Here is a 22,032-nt window from a genome sequence, read left to right on the forward strand (position 1 = left end):
CCCAGTGGCAGAATATGATGCGTTTTATGCGGAGGTTGGTGGGGTGGGAGGTGAGCACCAGGAAGCTCTGTTCTTGTTGTGTTGAGAGGCGTGGGGTTCAAGGGTGGTGGTGCGTGAAGTGCAGGCGATGCACTGGAGGGCATTGTCAACCAACCTGGACAGGCAATTTGTGACCGTGGATGAAGGAGACCAACTGGGACTCTCTGAGGTGTAATTGGTCATCCTGGGATCAGATGTGTTGTAAGCGGTGGAATTGGGAATAAGGAATGTCGTTTTTACACGGGATAGGGTTGGAGGAGATGTAGTCTACACACCTTTGGGAGTTGGTGGGCTTGTAGTATATGTCTTTAATTAGTCAGTCGCCAGAGACGGTGATGGAGATGTCGAGGAAGGCTAAGGAAGTTGCCAAGATGATCCGGATAAATTTGAAGTCCGTGTGGAAGGTTTTCGTAAAGTTGCTGAGCTATTGAACCTCTTCGTTGGAGCACCAACTGGCGCTAATACATTCATCAATGTAGCTGAGGAACAGGTGTCGGATGGTGCCTGTGTAACTGCGAAAGATGGACAGTTCCGCGCATCTGACAAACAGGCAGGCATAGCTAGGTCCTATGCGGGTGCCCATGGCTATCACCGTCGTTGGAGGAAGTGGGAGAATTGGAAAGAGAAGTTGTTGATTGTGAGGACCAGTTCAGTCAGGTGGGTGAGGATGTCGGTGGAAGGGTACTGGTTGGGATGGTGTGAGATTAAGAAATGGAAGGCTGGCAGATTTCTGTCATTGCAGATGGATTTGTACAGGGACTGGATGCCCATGGTGAATATGGCGTGTTGAGGGCCAGGGAAACGAAATTCTTGGAGGAGGTGAAGTGCATAGGGGTGTCACGACTGTAAGTGGGCATTTCCTGAACTGGGGAGATAGGATTGTGTCCATGTAGGAAGAGAATATTCGGATGGGACAGGCTCAGGATGAGACAATAGGTCGACTGGGGCAGTCAGGTTTTTGTATCTTAGGAAGGAGGTAGAATCGGGGAGTGCGCAGTTCACGGACAATGAGGTTTGAGGTTGTGGATGGGAGATGCCCAGAGGTGATGAGATTGTGGATGGTCTGGGAGATGATAGTTTGGTGAGGGGAGGAGAGTTTGTGACCGTGGTCTGTAGGAGGAGGAGGTGCCTGCGAGTTTGTGCCTGGCTTCAGCTTTGTTCCTCTGCCCGACTCACAAGCCTAATTCCTGATGAATGGCTTATGCCTAAATCGTCCATTCTCCTGCTCCTCGGATGTTGCCTGACCTGCTGTACTTTTCCAGTACAACACTCTCCACTCATTCATTATTACTGTCTCATTTCACACTACCAGATCCATGCTGTCTGTTTGATTCTAATGAGCACAGTTCTCATGAACTGCGACAAAATCTGCCAATCTGAAACAAAAACAGAAATTGCTGTAAAATCACAGGTGTGCTGGCAGCATCTGTGCAGATGAATCACAGTTAACGTTTCACATCCATTGGGTCCGTCTCTCCACAGATGCTGCCAGACGTCTTGAAATATTCCAGCAACGACTGTTTTGTTTGATTTTCAACATCAGCTATTTTTTCGTTTTTGTATTCTTAGTTTCTGCCAATATGATTTGGCTAATGATTATGTTAAATGTTTTGAATATGACTACGATAGAATGGCAAGATTCCACCAGCTCGCTACTGCTACTTGGTTCACGTGACCAATGCCTTTCCACTTTGTCACCGCGCCCTAAAGCTGCACCTCAGATAAATTGACAAAATTGTGGCATTCTCTCGGATTGGTTATCAGGAGCGAGATTGATTGAAATTATTGAAAACTTAATATAAACTGATAAAATACAGGATATAAAACGGGAAACTGAAAGGGAAAGAGAGAACGGCGAATGATAATGTTTTGACAAAACTGAAATATAATTGCTCAAGACTCAGAAAGTGCTTTCATCCACAAACATACCAGAATGTGGAATGTAATTTTTGGGACAACCAATGCAAGCAGATTGCAAAATCTTAGTTTTAAAGTCTTGCTGCAACTGTTTTGGTTTTAATTAACGAACCCATGGGATTCGTGCTGTAATGATATCCGAAATTAGAAAAGGAAATCCTTGCCTTCGAGGGTACGTGGGGAATGTTCACTGATTCATCTCAGTAATGGCAGGACTGTCATCTGGAAGCATATGAGTAAAATCTTTCAATGTTCCATGGAGTTTCGACCGAGTGGTGAAGGGAATGTCTCCATTCACAAATTAATCATTCAGTCGAATTCAATACAGGGACCCATGAAATGATGAACAAATTGAACAAGTACACGGACATACGATACACAATATCTACGAGAATTTCTATGTGAAAACTGTTGATTTCAGATCCACGGTGGTCTTTGGTGATGGCATTTGCTGTCCAGAACCAGTCTGCACTGGAATGACGGGAGACACACGATGAAGTATTTGAACTTCAGTCGCCTTTAGAAATAGCTAAGACTGACTCAGGACACGGGGATATAGAGATGTTGGCCTTACAAACTTTTCAGACATCACGTGGAAGAATAAAGGAAGTGATCGATAATGTTCGTCTCCAAAGACGATGTTCATGAACTGGATAGATAGTAATTAACCTTATTGGAGTTTATAAATGGAGACGTCATATTTAAAAAGCAAAGAGTTCATAGTGTAACTGTAAAATCTTTTGGTCACACTCAGTGGGAACATTGTGTGTAATCCTTGTCCTCATTCTCCACCAAAAACATGTGAAGAAGTTAGAAAGGGCACAGACGCTGTTTCCTGGATAGCAAGATATTAGAAAGCCAAGTGACGTTGTTTACTGAGACATAAAATTATCAGAAAAGATACAACCGGTTTCATCGTGATGATTGAAAGAATAAAGGAGTTTATTCACGAGATTCGGAAATGCCGGAGCAAAAACACGCAAATTTGATTTAAACAAATGAGATTTTCACATAACCCAAGGTTTGAATGAGTAAATCAGGGAAAGTCCCTCTTTCGAGTGAATCAAGAACTTTCGTTAGAGCTTCAAAACCATTACTGAATGATTAAGAAAAGTTTGGATGAGAGTTTCTTCCACTCAATAGAGTTTTTTTCAATCGTGAACGACTTTACAGAAATAAAACGTAGAAGCTGACTTCAGAGTGCTTTAAAAGATACACGAACAAACGTACAAGGAGAGAATTTACCATTGAGTGAAAGTCAGTGTGGTTGCGTAACAATTTCGAATTTGTTGACTTCAGACACAAAGACATTTCATAAACATGTACAACTGAATAAGACTGAGTGTAACAAATTCATGGATTGGTAAGGTGTGACGTATTATTCAAGGTGAAACTCTGTAAATGGAGCTCATGCCCTAAAATAACTGCAGACGGAAGTTATATCTTAATGAGTAGGAATTGAATCGTCGCTTGGAGAGGCAACACCTACTTTAAAGGTTTGACCACATTCACATGATGTTATGGATATTTCGTACATTCTTAACTCCACCCAAGAAATCCACCAAGAAGACTCTGTCATTTTGTGTTGTTAACCCCCTGTACTTCTCTGCAGCACGCCATTTACGATAAAATATGCTCAGACCAAAATTCAATTCGATACAATATTCAAACGGTCCTACGTGATTTCTTTTTTTTAATCATTGCAGTAACCTGTGTGAGTTTGCAACAAACTCTGTCCATGAAACCAGTTCAACATCTATTTTCCCGGAATTTAAAGCAGTGCACATGGGAAACGTTATCCATCTGCTGAAAAATCATCCTTGGCTCTTTCTCCACATACGTCTCTTCACGTTTTAGATACTTGCAGTATGTTTGTTGATCAAGGAGTCATTATCCAGAAAAGGTCGTTTCTCAACCCACAAACACGGGTATTTTCCCATAAACTTGGCTTTGCTCAATATCACCTTCAATCCGTACCCCGCAACACGACGACAAATTGAAGCTGCTCCATGTGAGACTCAAACTTAAAACTTCGGCACAGCACAGCCCACTATACTGGAACAGAGATACCGTGCACTGGTCACCTTCAGCACAGGAGCAACACATTAATGCTTACCTCTACATTCCTGGTTTTACTTTAACCTTTGGGAAACCGAGTTTCTCTGATTCCATGGCTAGTAACGTGGATTATATGATCATCTTCACCAGTGGTTCTGTCCCCGAGGGAGGAAAGTGGTGAGGTACTCATTGTAAAGATGGGTAGATTGATGAAATGTACAATTTCATGTTTTGCCTTCAATAAACGATGAGCTTTTTATTTTGTTTTGCATCTGTAGAAATCTTAAAATCCTCATCTTGAACAGACTCAATGGCAGATCTCCATTGTGTCTCTGGCATTAAATTTCAAAGTGTAAACCCCCCCTGAATTCTTCCACCGCAGTCCGCTGTTTGGCAAGTGTTCCTGTTGAGTTAAATGCACTTCCGTGTGTGTCACCTGCTGCTCCCAGCATGCGCTCTGACACTGCACTCATTTTCCTTCTGACACGTGTTCCCTGTGTTGCTGTGATCATACAGTGACTTGGTGTCGCACGGCCCAGGAAAATGATACAGATCAAGGTTTTAGCATTGTTGAGTTCAATTGTCAGTTTAGCGTTATTTTGGATTTTTAAATTGTCTGTTCTGTACAAAAGTGCGTGTCAAAAACATCTGAGCAGAAGTTAGGTGTTCCGAATAATGACATTGAGCACTATGCACTCTCCTCCAGTCTGGAAAACAATTCCTCACAGGTAATTTAATAGACAATACACACAGTTGCAGGAGTAGGCCATTCTGCCCTTCGACCCAGCACCACCATTCATTATGATCATGGCTGAACATCCTCAATCTGTATCCTGTTCCTGCCTTAGTCCCATAACCCATGATTCCACTATCCTTAAGAGCTCTATACAACGCTGTATTGAAAGAAAACCTCCTGCTGTCTCGGGTTCTTCATTCCGTTAACTTCAAATCTTCACAGAATTCAACAGACCTTGTTACATATTCATTTCCTCATTTTTGTTCAGATCACTGTGTGCAGAGTGTGACAATGGGAGTGCACTTGCCTCAGAACCCAGAGATCAGAACATATTCCTGGAACTGTACTGTGTTATTTATCATTTCACCAACACCAGGGAGAAATATGTGCTGCTCTGCATAATTTACGCAATTCAATTATTCATAAGCTCATCCTCATCCCCGCATTGGTGACGTGATGGCCGAGAGGTTAAGGCGATGGTGTACTAATCTATTGTGCTCTGCACGCGTGGGTTCGAATCCCACTGTCATCGACTGATCTCCAATGGCTACAGATGTTATATTGAAATCGGGACTCCAATGGTCAGTTTGTCTGTATCAACGCTATTATGCAATCTCAAAGCATGGTTTGACCCTGTTGACGAAACTGCATTGAAATGTCGGTTGCCTTGGGATAATGAAAAAGGGCGTGATTGTATTTTTCATGTCAAGTTGCTGTGAACGTTTTTCCATTTGAAAGACATCCAGGAAAATCAAATAACGAGAGCTGCGAAGTGCATGTTTATGCAAAGGGATTCTTAATGAATCTTTTGTCAGATGAAATCTGGAGGAGGTTGAGTAGAAGTTATTCATCCTGGTGAGAAGAGCACAGCGAGACAACAAAAAATAATGGAGATACTTCAAAAGGGGCAGGGCGTGGGTGTAGGGGCACTGAGAACTGGCTGTAAATGCACAGTGGAGAATTGCCGCTGTGGGTGCCGTGCATGGACACGGAGAGACTTACACATTGGTCTCGCCCTTGCCCCTTGCTGTCGCCATTGATGAAGGCTGGACATAAGGCACAGATAAACACAAGATGTGGGAAGCAAGCTCCCTCTCGTTATGCACACACTGGATGCATCACATTGAACTATGAACAACTGGAGAAATCAGCATGTTACCTATAGGGAGTGAAACTAAACTGTGGATCAATAACCGCAGATTCATGCAACATAAACATGAAAAATGATTTAAAATGTAGGGTGTAGGTTTGCTCGCTGAGCTGTAGCTTTGACATCCAGACGCTTGTTTACTTGGCTAGGTAACATCATCATCAGTGGCGTCCTCCAAGTGAAGCCAAGCTGTTGTCTCCTGCTTTCTATTCATATCTTTCTCCTCTAACGGGTTCCTGGGGTTTGTGGTGATGTCATGTCCTGTACGTTTTCTGAGGGGTTGATAGATGGCATCTCGATCTAAGTGTTTGTTCATGGCATTGTGGTTGGAGTGCCAGGCCTCTAGGAATTCTCTGGCGTGTCTTTGCTTAGCCTGTTCCAGGATAGATGTGTTGTCCCAGTCGAAATAGTGATATTTTTAATCCGTATGTAGGACTACGAAGGAGAGAAGGTCGTGTCTTTTTGTGGCTAGCTGGTATTCGTGTATCCTGGTGGCTAACTTTCTTCCTGTTTGTCTTCCGTAGTGTTGGTGGCAGTCCTTGCATGGAACTTTGTGGATGACGTTGGTTTTGTCCACGGGTTGAATCTGTGTCTTTTAAGTTTGTTAGTTTTTGTTTGAGAGTGTTGGTGGGTTTGTGTACTACTAGGATTCCGAGGGGACTTAGTAGTCTGGCTGTCATTTCTGAAACTTCTTTGATGTATGGTAAGGTGGTTAGGGTTTCTGACTGCGTTTGGTCTGCTTGTCGTGGTTTGTTCTTGAGGAATCTGCGGACTGTATTTTCTGAGTGTCTATTCTTCTCGAATACGTTGAATGGGTGGTTCTCCTCTGTTTTCCGAAGTTCGTCTGTGCTGCAGTGTGTGGTGGCTGGTTGGAATAGTGTTCTCATACAGCTTTGTTTGTGTGTGTTGTGATGGTTGATGGTGAAGTTAAGTATTTGGTCAGTGTTTGTCGGTTTTCTGTATACGCAGTTTTGTAGTTATCCGTTGTCCTTTCTTTCTACTGTGACGTCCAAGAATGCGAGTTTGTTGTCGGTTTCTTCCTCCTTGGTGAACTTTATGCCTGTGAGGGTGTTGTTGATGATGTTAAATGTCTTTAATATCTTGTTTTGTTTTGTGATGACAAAGATGTCATCTACGTAGCGGACCCAGATTTTTGGTTTGATTGTTGGTAGGGCTGTTTGTTCTAGTCTTTGCATTACCGCTTCTGCTATGAATCCTGATACCGGAGATCCCATGGGTGTGCCATTGGTTTGTTTGTAGACAATGTTGTTGAAAGTGAACTCGGTGGTGATGTGCAGGTCCACTAGCTTCATTATGTTTTCGTTGGTAATGTGATTGATGGTGGTTGGTGTGTGTGATGGTCTGTTCTAAAAGTGTGGGAAGTGTTTCCTTTGCCGGGTCGATGTTGATGAATGTGAACAGTGCTGTTATGTCGAATGAGATCATTGCTTCTTCTTCCTCTATTTTGGTTTTTTTGATGATTTTTAGGAATTCCTGGGTGGAGTGGATGGAGTGCTGTGACTCTTCTATGAGGCATTTCAGTCTTGCGTGTAGTTCTTTGGCCCGTCTGTAAGTTGGTGTTCCGGGTAAAGAGACTATGGGTCTGAAGGGGGCTCGTCGTTTATGGATTTTTGGTAGTCCGTTTCGACTTGGGAAACGCATTGATCCTGAGACAGTCTCAGCAAAGACATGCCAGAGAATTCCCAGAGGCCTGGCACTCCAACCACAACACCATAAACAAACACATAGATCTAAATGCCATCAACCCCGCAGAAAACGAACAGGAAATGACATCGCCACAAACCCCAGAAACGCCATCCAGGAGGAAGATATTAATAGAAAGCAAGAGACAACAGCTTCGCTTCACTTGGAGGTCGCCACTGATGATGTGACGGAGCCAGATAATGAAACGTCTGGGTATCAAACCTACAGCTCAGCAAGCAAACCTACACCCTAAACCTCAATTTGAGCTACAAACCTTCATAAACCTTGCGATTTAAAGTGTCTTTATACGCATATCATTAATAGACTTTTCGTTATAATACCCGTCTGGTTGAAAGAAGAAGACACCACATTTCAAGATGGATGACAACGTATCCAATTTTGAAATGAAATTGAGATCTATTTGATCATTTTACACAGTGAACAAGTTCATTTTAAATAATTCAAACCAAATTCTCTCACCTGGAATAAAAGTGTGATTTCAATATAAACATTGTCCTTGCCAAGTCGCAGTTACGCAACATGAAAAATAGGATGTAATTTTTATTAAGCTTACATCAATTAGCACCACTATCTTACTTCGGCTTGACTGCAGTATGCACATGCTAAATAAGGTTTAAGAAAGAATGACTTTTGGACATAATGATTCGGTGTTGACTAAAAATAATATTAGGTTCTCATGATGCAGATATTCCACCAATGGCTCCAGTGGTGGAAATGTTCAGTGGGCAGTATTTCTATGATGGTATCGAAGTATGTGAGCTGCCCGGGATGGGAGCTCCCACTTCATCTGGAGCAGTGTCTTTTGACGTGGATCAGGGAGCATTGTGACATCAGTCTGGGAGTTCCAACCACACCTGGAGCAGCTTCTGTTGACATGGAGCAGCAGGGAGCATTGGCACATCCGAATGCAAGATCCATCCTCATTTGGAGCGGCTTCAGTTAGCATGGAGCAGGGAGATTTGCGAGATCCATCTGGGAGCTCCACCCTCACCTGGAGCAGCTTTTAATGACATGTAGCAGCAGGGAGCATTGGGACATCAGAGTGGTAGATCCAACCTCAACTGGACTTCTTCTATTGACATGGAGGAGGGAACATTGGGACATCAGACTGGGAGCTCCAACCTCACAAGGACCAGCGTTTAATGACATGTAACAACTGGGAGCATTGGGACATCAGAGTGGGAGCTCCAACTTCAAGTAGAGCTGCTTCTCTTGACATGGAGCAGCAAGGAGTATTGGAGTGTCAGGTTGGGAGCTCCAACATCACCTGGCAAAGCTTGTATTTACATGGAAGAGGAGGGAGGATTGGGACATTAGGCTGGGGGAAAAGATATTCAACTATTTTAATCTGAAGTAAAAAATTATTCAACACCTCAGATGTTAATTGATTTATGAAGAATCTTTCCCGGGAAAATAATTAATTCTTTAGATAGTAAAGACAAGCCCTGAAAATATTCGACTCAGGAAAACACATTGGTACAGAGAGAAATGGGAGTGATGTCTCATGTCTTCGTCTTTTCTTTTCTGGCCGACTCTGCACTGGATTACATTACCGGAAGGACATTTTCACTCATTTCCTGCAAATACGGACAGGTCATTAACGTAATCTAAAGCTGAAAATTAATGGGAATATGCGATGTTATGATTAGGCTGGAGTTTACCTCAAATTATGGTGAAAACGCAGCAAAGTCAGTTGCAATTTCCAAGATCATCAGTGACCTCATTCATTGGCTGATCAGATTGTGAATGGTCGTTTTTTGAAGACAATTTGAAGTAAAGCAATGATGGTGATTATCTTTGTTCTTTGTTCACCTTGTGACTGTTACTCTTATTGCTCATGGCCTTGTTAACACCATAGCCCTGCAGCGTGTAAAATCTCAGCTGTGCATCTGGCCAGTGGTACAACCATTTGTATAGCTGGCTACGGATCAGGCGGTTGAGGTTCGACTTTTACTTTGCGCAAGCGCATTGTGGAGATTCATCACACATCCAACTTCATCATTTCTGTTATGCTCAGGTGGATAATATTGGAAATTTTCATCTTCACGAGCGAAAATTCTTTCACTGTCTTCGATCAGTTAAACATTACCAAATGCTATGAGAGTAAAAATCACATAGCACCAGATGGTATTGAATAGACGTATTTGGAAGCACCAGTTTTCCATGTACTGTTTCTTCATCAGGTGTTTGTCAACTGTTGGAATCTAAAATTTCTTTGCGTGATTATTAAATGTATCCACCCCAGTCCCACACCAACGCCTCCAAGTCATGGGTACCGTCGACACCACGAACGGTCGGTTAAAGTTCAGATGATCTTCCAAAAGATCGCACATATTGACACACACACCAATTTTCTGCAGAAAAACACCCACTTGATGAAGGAGCGGCTCTCCGATAGCTCCTGCTTCCAAATAAACCTGCTGGACTCTGCCCTGATATTGTGTGATTTTTAACTTTGTCTATTCAACTCAAACACTGGCACTATTCCCAATTTCTCCGCCATGCCATCCCGTATTCCCAATTTCTCCGCCTCCGCCGTATCTGCTCCCAGGAGGACCAGTTCCACCGTAGGACACACCAGATGGCCTCCTTCTTTAGAGACCGCAATTTCCCTTCCCACGTGGTTAAAGATGCCCTCCAACGCATCTCGTCCACATCCCGCACCTCTGCCCTCAGACCCCACCCCTCCAACCGTAACAAGGACAGAACGCCCCTGGTGCTCACCTTCCACCCTACAAACCTTCGCATCAACCAAATCATCCACCGACATTTCCGCCACCTCCAAAAAGACCCCACTACCAGGGATATATTTCCCTCCCCACCCCTTTCCGCCTTTCGCAAAGACCGTTCCCTCCGTGATTACCTGGTCAGGTCCACACCCCCCTACGACCCACCCTCCCATTCTGGCATTTTCCCCTGCCACCGCAGGAACTGTAAAACCTGTGCCCACACCTCCTCCCTCACCTCTATCCAAGGCCCTCAAGGAGCCTTCCACATCCATCAAAGTTTCACCTGCACATCCACCAATATCATTTATTGCATCCGTTGCTCCCGATGTGGTCACCTCTACATTGGGGAGACTGGGCGCCTCCTAGCAGAGCGCTTTAGGGAACATCTTCGAGACACCCGCACCAATCAACCACACCGCCCCATGGCCCAACATTTCAACTCCCCCTCCCACTCTGCCGAGGACATGGAGGTCATGGGCCTCCATCACTGCCGCTCCCTCACCACCAGACGCCTGGAGGAAGATCGCCTCATCTTCCGCCTCGGAACACTTAAACCCCAGGGCATCAATGTGGACTTCAACAGCTTCCTCATTTCCCCTTCCCCCACCTCATACTAGTTTCAAACTTCCAGCTCAGTTACTGTCTCCTTGACTTGTCCGACCTGCCTATCTACTTATCTACCTATCCAATCCACCCTCTCCTCCTTGACCTATCACCTTCATCCCCTCCCCCACTCACCCATTGTACTCTCTGCTACTCTCTCCCCAACCCCACCCTCCTCTAGCTTATCTCTCCATGCTTCAGGCTCACTGCCTTTATTCCTGATGAAGGGCTTTTCCTCGAAGCGTTGATTTCGCTGCTCGTTGGATGCTGCCGGAGCTGCTGTGCTCTTCCAGCACCACTAATCCAGTATTCCATATCATAGACAACATCAGTCATGTCCCACCGTTGTCAGAGAAGGCAATCCTGGAATAGCTCAATACATTGCTCATTGGTACGTTTCGTTTTCAGAAACCAACGCACTCAATCGCTGCAGCTCCAATGTATCAAAAGGCAGAAAAGAAATAGCTGAGACTCAGTTTTGAAACAGTTGCACCATATCTTCATAACACAGTTTTTGGAATAATATTACTGCAGATATGTTTCCTCTCAAAAACGATTGAATTATCGAGTGTTTACAGCACAGAAATGGGTCCCATCATCTCATTTCCCAGCACTTGGTCTGTAACCCTGTGAATTCTGATGTTTCACCTGAATGCTAATTTCTCTGGAACGTTTTAATCTCGTAAAACACAATAAATGGGATTAAAGTTTGAGATGGGAACTGAACCCCATTTTTACCCATAGACGAAGCACGCAGACACATTTCCCCAAGTGTGACACAGGCCTCGGGAGAAATCAAGCAGAATGTAAGATTTCACCGACTGTTCTGATGTTGTCCCATTTCAGAGTTCAACACCAATGTCTGGTTACAGCAAAGAAAGGAAGTAATTAGCCCCTCCCGTCCCAGTGTTCCTTGCCCATTGTTTCCCCATTACTCTGTAGTTTATACTGCCTCACCTCGTTCTTGCTGCCAAACTTGATCACTGCTCACGCCCGCTATTTCCTGTCCTGCCGAACGGTTTGCCTCAAGTTCTTGGAATGAAAAACAGGAATGGCCTACTTCAAGCACTTTTCTAGTTTACAAGGACAGTGTTATCACCACTGAGCAAGCACAGTGCCAGCTCAGAGAGAAGGTCTCATCATTTAGAAACTGAAATGCAAAGATGATTGGATAGCCTCAGTATTGTAAACCAACCAACAAGACCGGAATAGGGCCGAGGGGATCACGCACAGTAGGATGGGAGAATAGAATGGCGAATCTCATGATGTCCAGGGTGATCTTAACAGAAATCTTCCCTGGTAGTATTGTGATGAGGATTCACTGATTTCACTGTCATGGCCTGTTAAAGGTTAACGTTTACAGTAATCAATATGTAATACTGCCGGATATTTCGAAGCAGAATGATGTTGTGCCGCAGACAGAATCGTTTCCTTGCATGACCGAATAAGAGAGCTCAGAAGAGCCAGGAGGAGACATGAGAGCCAGGAGGAGACATTAGAAGTTGTTGGTGGATAGGATCAGGGTTAACCCTAAGGCTTTACATAGGTATGTCAGGAATAAAAGGATGACGAGAGTTAAATTAGGGCCAATCAAGAATAATAGTGGGAAGTTGTGTGTGGAGTCAGAGGAGACATGGGAAACACTAAATAAATATTTTTCGACAGTGTTCACGATATAAAATGAAAATGTTGGCATGGAAGATACAGAGATACTTGCATCTCGATTCGAAGAGATTGAGGTTCACAAAGAAGAAGAATTAGAAATACTACAGAGTGTGAAAATAGACAAGTCCTCTGGGCCAGATGGGATTTATCCTATTATCCGGTGGGAAGCAAGGAAGGGGATTGCCGAGCCTGTGCCATTGATCTAGAAATCATCATTGTCTACAGGAATAGTGCCTGAGTACTGGATGATTGCAAATATGGTTCCCTTGTTCAAGAAGGGTAGTAGAGACAACCCTGGTAATTACAGACCAGTAAGTCTCACTTCAGTTGTGGTAAAGCTTTGGGAAAGGTTACAAGAGATAGGGATTATAATCATCTAGAAAATAATAATCTGATCAGGGACAGTCAGCACGGCTTTGTAAAGGGATAGGTTGTGCCTAACGAATCTTATGAGTTTTTTGACAAAGTGACCAAACAGATGGATGAGAGTAAACAGGTTGATGTGCTGTTTCTGGATTTCAGCAAGGTGCTCGATAAGGTTCCCACAGTAGGCTATTATACAAAATGTGGAGGAATGGGATTGTGGGAGACACAGCAGGTTGGATCAGTAATTGGCTCGCTGAAAGAAAACAGAGTGTTGTAGTTGATGCAATGTGCATCTTGGTGTCCAGTTACTAGCGGCTTTCCGCAAAAGTCGATGTTGGTTCCACTGCTATTCGTCATTTTTATATATGACCTGGATGAGGGCTTAGAACGGTGGGTTAGTAAATTTGCGGACGACACTATGGTCGGTGGAGTTATGGATAGTGACGAAAGATGTAGTAGGTTGCAAAGAGACATAGATAGGATGCAGAGCTGGGCTGAGAGGTGGCAAATGGAGTTTAATGTGGACAAGTGCGAGGTGATACACATTGGACGGAGTAATCGGAATGCAAAATACTGGGCGAATGATAAGATTCTTGGGAGTGCAGATGAGCAGAGATCTCGGTGTCAATGTACACAGATCCCTGAAAGTTGCCACCCAGATTGACAGGGTTGTTAAGAAGGAAAACAGTGTTTTGGCCTTTATTAATAGAGGGATTGAGTTCTGGAATCAGAAGGGTATACTGCAGCTGTACAAAGATCTGGTACGGCCACATTTGAAGTATTGTGAACATTTCTGGTCACCGCATCATAAGAAGAATTTTGACGCTTTGGAAAGGGTGCAGAGGGGATTTTCTAGCATGTTGCCTGGTATGGAAGGAATGCATTACGAGGAAAGACTGAGGGCCTTGCGGCTGTCCCCGTTGGAGAGAACACTGAGAGGTGACTTAATGGAGACATAAAAGATAATCAGAGGTTTAGATAGGGTGGACATGGAGAGTCTTTTTCCAAGTATGGGGACGGCAAGCACGAGGACCACAACTTTAGAGTGAGGGGAGATAGGTATAAGACAGATGTCAGAGGTAGTTTCTTTACTCAGAGAGTAGTTCGGGCAGGGAATGCTTTGCTTGCAACCGTGGTAGATTCGCCAAGATTAAGTGCATTTAAGTCGTCATTGGAGAGGCATATGGACGTTCATGGAATAGTGGCGATGGGATGAGCTTCAGATTAGTATGACAGGGCGGTGCAACATTGAGGGCCGAAGGGCCTGTACTGCGCTGTAATGTTCTATGTTCTATATGCTACAGTTCCACATCAGCAATGTCATCGGCAATTGCCTGACGTTCAATCAGTGTAAAACAAGAACGGAGGGGGCGTCAGGAAAACGGAAGGGGAATAGTGGTTTGTGAGAGTTAACTACATGCCCAGTGGAGCCAGATTCAACGTAGATACTGAATATCGGTTTTCCTGTTTACCTTCGTATACTGATCACTACGGATCAATGACCCAATATTGTCTGCCCTTTGTGTGTGGTCCTTTGTACATTTCACCTCGGTTCAGTGCTCCGGGTCCCATGTTTTTTTAAAAATTTGGCACGTTTTACTCAGGTCGGTTTTGCAGCTTCATATTAAGGCCAACAATTTTAGGAACAGATAGACACCATTCAGACCATCACGTCTACTCCGCTATTGAATGGTTTCATATCTGATCTGATAACCTTGAACTGCACATTCTTGCCTTTCGCCGTAACGCTTGATGTCTTTGCTGTTTGAACATCTGCTGATCTCAGCCTCATTACACATATTGACACTTCCTCAACAGCTTTCTGCTAAAAGAAAGTCCACTGATGCAGAACGGTCTTAGAGAATAAATGCTTCTTCACCTCTATATTAATTGTGAGATTCGCATTCTAATACAAAGTAAAAAATCGCAGAACACCAGGTCATAGTCCAACAGGTTTAATGGAAGCAATATCGTTTGGAGAGCTGCTCCTTCATCAGGTGGCTGTGGAGTACACAGTGGTAAGGTACAGAATTTATAGCGAAAGGTTACAGTGTAATATCACTGAAATTATACATTGGAAAAATACCTTGATTGCTTGTTAAGTCTTCCAAATGTTAGAATGTCTATGTTAGGTTCATTTCTTTCTTATATAAATCGAAAAACTTTCTTTTAACAGTTACATTCTCAGGTGGACTTTAGCAATTAGTGTCAGCATAGATAACATGTTGAAGGTGTTAGTCCCTGTGTGCTGCGTCCATGCCATAATGTTTAGACTGACGCTAATCTAAAAAAAACAACACGCTGCAGGCAAGAATGCCTTAAGGCATGGTACATTGGTGAAGCTGAACGGAGGCTACAACAACGGAATGGGCGCTACGCATTAATCAACAGACAGGTGTGCCCCTTCCCAGTTGGAGAGCACTTCAGTGATCCAGGACATTCGACCTCGGATCTTCGGGTGACAGTCCTCCAAGGTCTTCGGAACAGGCAGCAGCTAAAAGTGCCCCCACAGAGACTGATAGCTAAATTCTGTACCCATGATCATTGGGTTCATGTCACAGTACAGGTGATCCAATTGCCCTAGCTACAAACAGAGATCCTTCTGCAGACACACACACACACATATACGTCTGTGGGGTGAAATTGTACTTGCAGAGTTACATTGTATTTGCTCAAAAACTTCATGAATCCATGTAAGTCTCTGGTAACTCATTTTTATAAACTAAAATCAGTCTAAACATTATGGAACAGACAGCAGCACAGGGGGTGGGGCGCAGACATCAGTTGTTAAACTTCACCTGAGAATTAAACATTAAAATAAAAAGGTTTTGCACTTTTCATATGAAAGAAGTGAAGCTAACATGGTCATTCTAACAGATTGGAGACTTAGCAAACAATCAAGGTATTTTTCAATGTACGATTTCAGTTACATGACAATGTAAACATATGCTATAAATTCTGTGTCTTACAACTGTGGACGCCACAATCACCTGATGAATGAGCAGTGGTCTGAAAGCTAGTACTTCCAATTAAACCTGTTGGACTATAACCTGGTGTTGTGTGATTTTCAAATTTGCACACCCCAGTCCAACTGATTTCAGCGTTTCTTCCCATTTGATTTCATCTCCGATATGAAATTCTCACTGACTCTGACAGGACTGCTACCTTTGCTGTTTTGTGATGTCTGGAACTCATGTTCAATTTAAGATTTCCATAAGGAACAACATTTTTTTTTCCTTGACTGGAAATCCACATTGGGAAATAGCAGTGAGACAGCTGCATTTCAGCACGTTCGCCCCAAGGACGACATATGCAATGCTTGGAACTTTCCTTGATGACTTTGTTTTTGCCTATTTTGTTCAGTTGAAAAATGACAGTTATCGAGTTTTTAAAAGCATGGCCAATGGTCCTTCAGCCTATTGCATCATGATCACTTATCAAACATCTGGCTTTTAAACACAGTTTCCAGCACGTGACTCATCGCCTGGTGTGTTCTAACATTTCAAGTCTCAGTTAAATTGTTGTTCAATTTCTGAAGGGCTTGAGTGGAACAAGAAACCTCTCTGTGAACTAACAGTTCTGAAAGACAAACTCTTTCTCGGAGCCATTTGTCAGTATTCCTCATGATGCTGCGGAAAATGTTTCTGCGCTCACATCTGAATTGGTTTCCCCTGTTTCTTCCTCAGCTTCCTTCTTCTTTCTATTAAATGGTTTAGACTCCAGTACAGACACGAGGTGCGGGTTGCGGAAGTCACGTGTTTGCACTTGCATTGACACTCTGTTTCGCCGGGAGCTGCAGACTTTCCCCACACTGATTCAGACAGCACTGTCCTTCCTGTGACATTTCCCATGGAGAATGGAAGGGCAGGCAATAATAACCCGCACTTGGAAACCGACCGACAGTTTTAAAACATTTACAGTGCCCCAGCCAGGAATTGAGCTCCGAACTCCCGCATAATATACGGCGACACGAGCTACTATACTAGCAAGGGCAACAGTTTCAAAGGAGACACTTCAGCCTGTTGTGGTTGCATGTGTCAAAAGCAACTGCTTAACAACCCGAATGGTTTAGCCCATAGCCTTACCTTCTCGAAGATGTCTTGGCAGAACATATTCTCATCTGCATATTCCTTCAGGTTATAAGAGTTGCTGCCTCTCTGACCCTTCCAGACTGTGTGTTCCAAATTCGAACAATGGCTCGCCTAAACCGCTTTTCTCCACATCTACTTTAACCTTTCTGCCTTTCTCATTAAATTTCTGGCCCCCTGTGATCGTTTTTTCCATCGATGGGAAACGCTTCTTTCTGTCTACCTTATCTATACCCCTCACAAACCCCTCTGCTCGGTGACAAACAACCCCAGTTTGTCCTGTCTCCCTTCATGACTGAAACTCTTCAGCCTCGACACTATCCGAGTGAATCTCTCCTACAACTTTCCCAGTGCGATCTCATCCCTGGACAATTCTAGCACTGAGCCGAATTAACATATTTCCATTCTGTAACAGCATCGGGGGTGGAACTGCAGCATTTATTGCCTTCCGGTTTGGAGTCACGTGGACGCCAGACCAGATCGGGATAGTAGTTTTCTTCCCTCAAGGACGTCAGTGAAACAGATGGGTTTTTCAGACAACGTATTCTTAATTCTAGGCATTTATTGCATTCACATACTATCATCGTCGTGGTGTGGTGGGAATCCAACCCGTGCCCACAGAACATTACCTGGCTTTGCTGTGTTAACAATCCAGCGATAATACCACTAGGCTATCGCAGAAAGCCCCCCTGGGGGATCTTTTCCAATACAGTCTCTTTCCCCCAATTATTCCCTATGCCCTTTTATTCAGCCTGACGCTCCAATAATCTCTGGTCCATGTCAGTAAAAGTTGCTAAAAGAGAATTGATCTCACAGCCACGATATCCAAACGGATCGAATGATTTGAAGGTGCAAATGAAGAGATTGGGTCAACAGTGACTGCATAGGCACAGACTGGACGGTATCAATGTGAAAATGTATGTTAGATTGTGCAATGCCTCAGTGAAATGGGATGAGGGAATTAAAAGAGAGCGAGGGAGAGACATCTTCGAGAACTTTTGGGTTTAAATCCTGGTATTTGAAACGCAGAACAACAAAATTCGATGGAAAAGAACTCATCACCTCGGAGAATATTATCTTCCAAAATACGATTAATTTCTGACCATGTTTCACCAAAAGTAAAGCTTTGAGAGAACTGACCGCTATGGTGTGTATTAGAGCCGAGGTCGCTGCAATCACAACGCAGAATGCGAACTACTAAACGTATGGTGCAGTGGAAGGTTGCAGCATTCCACAGACCACGCATGCAAATTGCAACCAGTATGGTAGCAGAGGAAATATCAGGAAGAATGTACAATATCAGGACTTAGCGACAGGCATATAGGAACGCAAAATGAACCGAATCTTTAACTTTCGCATCCCCAGAGACTGTGGAGGTTCCATGAATGAGAGTACAGGAGAATGGGATTAATGAAACTCTCCAAACTTTTGGGAGAGTGCAGAATATTGTTGAAACGTATGCTTCAATAGCATTATATTTGAACATCGGCTACTTCATCACTTTGCCCACACAAGGCGGGACCAACTGCTGCATGCAATCACATACAATCCCAGTTCCAGATCCGGAATCAGAGAAACTATGTGAAGCAGTCACAAAGATCCAATTGGAAACTGGGATGGAATGACAGGAGAGAGGCGCATGTATTTCCGCGGTTGGTCCTGCTCAATACCGGGGCGGAAGGGAATACTTGCCCCCATTTATAATATTATGACATAAACAGTACATGTTGCTGAGACAGCCGATTGGCCCATCCAAAGCATGTGGAGACTTTAACTTTGGGGTGGCGAGGTACGAAATTTCATTTTCCTGTTTGGATCAGTGGTTTTGACATTGGCACCTGTTTTTGCTCGCATCAGCTCAGAATCAGCTTCTTGTTCCCAATAAATACTGCAACCTGGAGAAAGTGGTGTTGTGGTGATATAATAAATTAGTCATCCTTGGGGACTCACTCACGGAAGTGGTAATGTTAAAGTTCGACGAATAAAACCTGGAATGGAAGCCTGACCTCAGGAACAGAGAACATGTCTTTAATTTCCTGCAATCCCATTCATGCATGACCCTTATCCAGGGGATGCTACCATCTTTACCCAATCCTGCCTACTTGTGTCTCCAGGACCTGAACGAAATAGCTGACCCTAAATCCGAGAATGACGACCGTGTGGGAAAGCAGGACATTCGGCCCTTCCAGTCGACACCATCTCTCTGAAGAACATCATATCAGACCCACACTCCATAACTATTCCGTTCCCCTTCATTTCCCATGGCTGACCCCAGTAACCTTCACACCTTCAGACTGTGGGAGGAAACTCACACAAGCAAAGAGAGAATGTGCAAACTGCACACAGTCACACGAGACTGGGATCGAATCCATGTCTCTCGAGCAGCGAGGCAGCAGCGAATCAGGATGAACAACAAATGCTGTCCTGACCAGTGACATCCCCACCCTGTGGATATATCAAGCAGAATAAAAACACATTCACAACATGGATAATGGGACTTACGTCTGCGTGGACATGATTTAAACCAATCGTTCATCCTGGGTAGATACAAGGACACCGATATCACAGAGAAACCAGCGCAATGCGGGATTCAATTACCTGCTGAAGTGGAAACTCATCGATTCAGTCAAACTGGGGACAGACAGTTCAACAGTCCCGTTGTTGGGAAGGGCTCAATGAGCAGAAGAACCTCTAGAGTAACCAGCAAGATTACATATCTCGGAAGGAGATCAACTAAACTGTCAACGCTGCTGTTAATCCCAACCAACTGCCAGTTTCATAGTGTCAAAGTCATAGACTCACGCAGCATGAAATCAGGCCTTTCACTCCTACCAGCTCATACTGAACATAATGCCAAACTAAACGAGTCGCATCTGACGGCTCCTGTCATTGCTGAGGGTTAGTAATGCCCTTGTGATATTATTACTGCATTGTTAATATGAATGTCCAGATATAATTCTGTGGACACGGGTTCAAACCCTGGCATGGCAGATGCTGGAATTTTTATTTAAATAAATACCTAGAGTCTAATGATGATGTTGTGTCAGTAGATCTGATTCACTAATACCTGATAGGGAAGGAAACTGCCATACCTATCTGGTCTGGCTGGTGTGTGACTCCAGATCCATAATATCGTGGTTGATTCTGAACTTCCCACTGTGCAATAAATAGTGTACTAGGCAGGAGTGAATAGCTTTTGTTAATCCCACTGAAACTTTCCAATTCATTTGTCGATCCAAATATCCTGTAAATTGTGTAAATGTACTTTCATTCATCACTTCATTTCATTGCGCACATAAACCATCCTCTGTTAAAAAAAGCCTCTCATGTCTTATTTTAAATCCCTCTTTTCACTTTGAACATTTACCCTCTCATCTTGAAGTCCCCCCTCCTTGGAGAAAAGACAGTTACAGTTAACTCGAGCCGAACTCTCAATAATTTATAAATTTCTTTCAGGTCGCCTTTCAAACTCCAGTGCTCGAGTGAAAATATTGTCAGCCTATCGAGCCTTTCGTTATAACACAAACCTTCCCCTGTAGCCATACGCTGGTATACCTGTTCTAAACCTACTCCAGCTGAATAATTTCCTTTCTATTACTGGGCGGCAGGAACTGGACACAGTATTCCCGAAGACGCATCACCCAATGTCCGATTCAACTTCAACATAACGGACCAACTCCTACGCTCAAAGGTCTGAGCAACGAAGGCAGGATGACATTTTTTTTAACCATTCTGTCGAAATATGAAGTCAACTAAAATTAATTATGTACTTGCATTCCTGGCTTCCGTGTTCCACAACACGATGAAAGGCCCGATCATTAATTGTATAAGTCCTACTAATATTTGTTGTCGCAAAATGCAATACCTTCCATTAATCCAGATTGAACTTCATGTGACATTTTTCAGCCCAAAAACGCAATGGATTAAGATCCTTCTGGAATCTTAGATCACCTTCTTTACAGTCTCCTATTCTGCTGTCCTCTGCAAGCTTATGAACCATGGCTTCTATGAGTTCTATTGTTCTCTCATATAGGTCAACGATTTTTAATTATTTGTTGTGGCCATCATTTCGCAGTTTGCAAATCAGGTAACAATTAGTCATGTCGTTAACCATGAGGAAGAAAGGCATAGACTGCAGGGAGATTGGAAACAATTGGCAAGAAAATGGGCTGAAAGGAATTCAATCCAGTGAAGTGGGTGATAATGAATTTGAGGACGAACAATGAGAAAAGTGTGAATGCTGAGTGGTTTAAAGTAATAAAAGAGAAATTGGAGTAGACATTCACGAATGTTTGAAAGTGATTGGATAAGGGATCAAGTGGTCTCGAGAGGTTGGAGATGCTTTCTGTTCTTGACTGCAGGTGGGAATATAAGAGCAGGGAAATGATGCTGAAACTTTAGCAACGGCCTATTCAAGATCAATGGACAGGGGAATCAGATGGACGGAAGTGCGTACTGCAGGTGCTTGAAATCAGAATCAAGATTAGAGTGGTGCTGAAGAAGAACAGCAGGTCAGGCAGCATCCGATTTGCAGAATAAAAATAACGTTTCGGGCAAACGCCCTTCATCAGGAATAAAGCTGGGAGCCTCGAGGGTCATGAGATAAACGGGAGGGCTGGGTCTGTGAAGAAATCAGCTGAGAGTGCAAGAGGTGGATAGAAATGGGGTTAAAGGTGATAGGTCGGAGAAGAGGGTGGAGCGGATAGGTGGAAAAGAAGATAGACAAGTGGGTCAGGTCAGTAGAAACTTGGAACTCAGATAAGATGGCCGTGGTGAGATAAGGAAACTGGTGAAGTCCACGTTGATGCCCTGGGGTTGAGGGTCTCGAGGTGGAAGATCTGGCGTCTGGTGGTGAGGGAATGGCGGTGGAGGAGACCCAGGAACTGCATGTCCTTGGGAGAGTCGGGGGACGTGGTAATTGATGTTTTTGGTATTGGGGCGTTGGATTTGAATGTT

At 43.7% G+C, this 22,032-nt stretch overlaps 1 non-coding gene across 1 annotated transcript; it reads left to right on the top strand.

Annotated features, from left to right (window-relative positions):
• Positions 1 to 5,197: 5,197 nt before the first annotated feature.
• trnas-acu (transfer RNA serine (anticodon ACU)) lies at positions 5,198 to 5,282 on the top strand. Its single transcript has one exon. It is a non-coding gene; the product is annotated as a tRNA-Ser (tRNA).
• The last annotated feature ends 16,750 nt before the right edge of the window (positions 5,283 to 22,032 follow it).

The sequence above is a fragment of the Chiloscyllium punctatum genome, chromosome 18 (assembly GCF_047496795.1).
Source record: "Chiloscyllium punctatum isolate Juve2018m chromosome 18, sChiPun1.3, whole genome shotgun sequence".
Taxonomy (NCBI): Eukaryota; Metazoa; Chordata; class Chondrichthyes; order Orectolobiformes; family Hemiscylliidae; genus Chiloscyllium; species Chiloscyllium punctatum.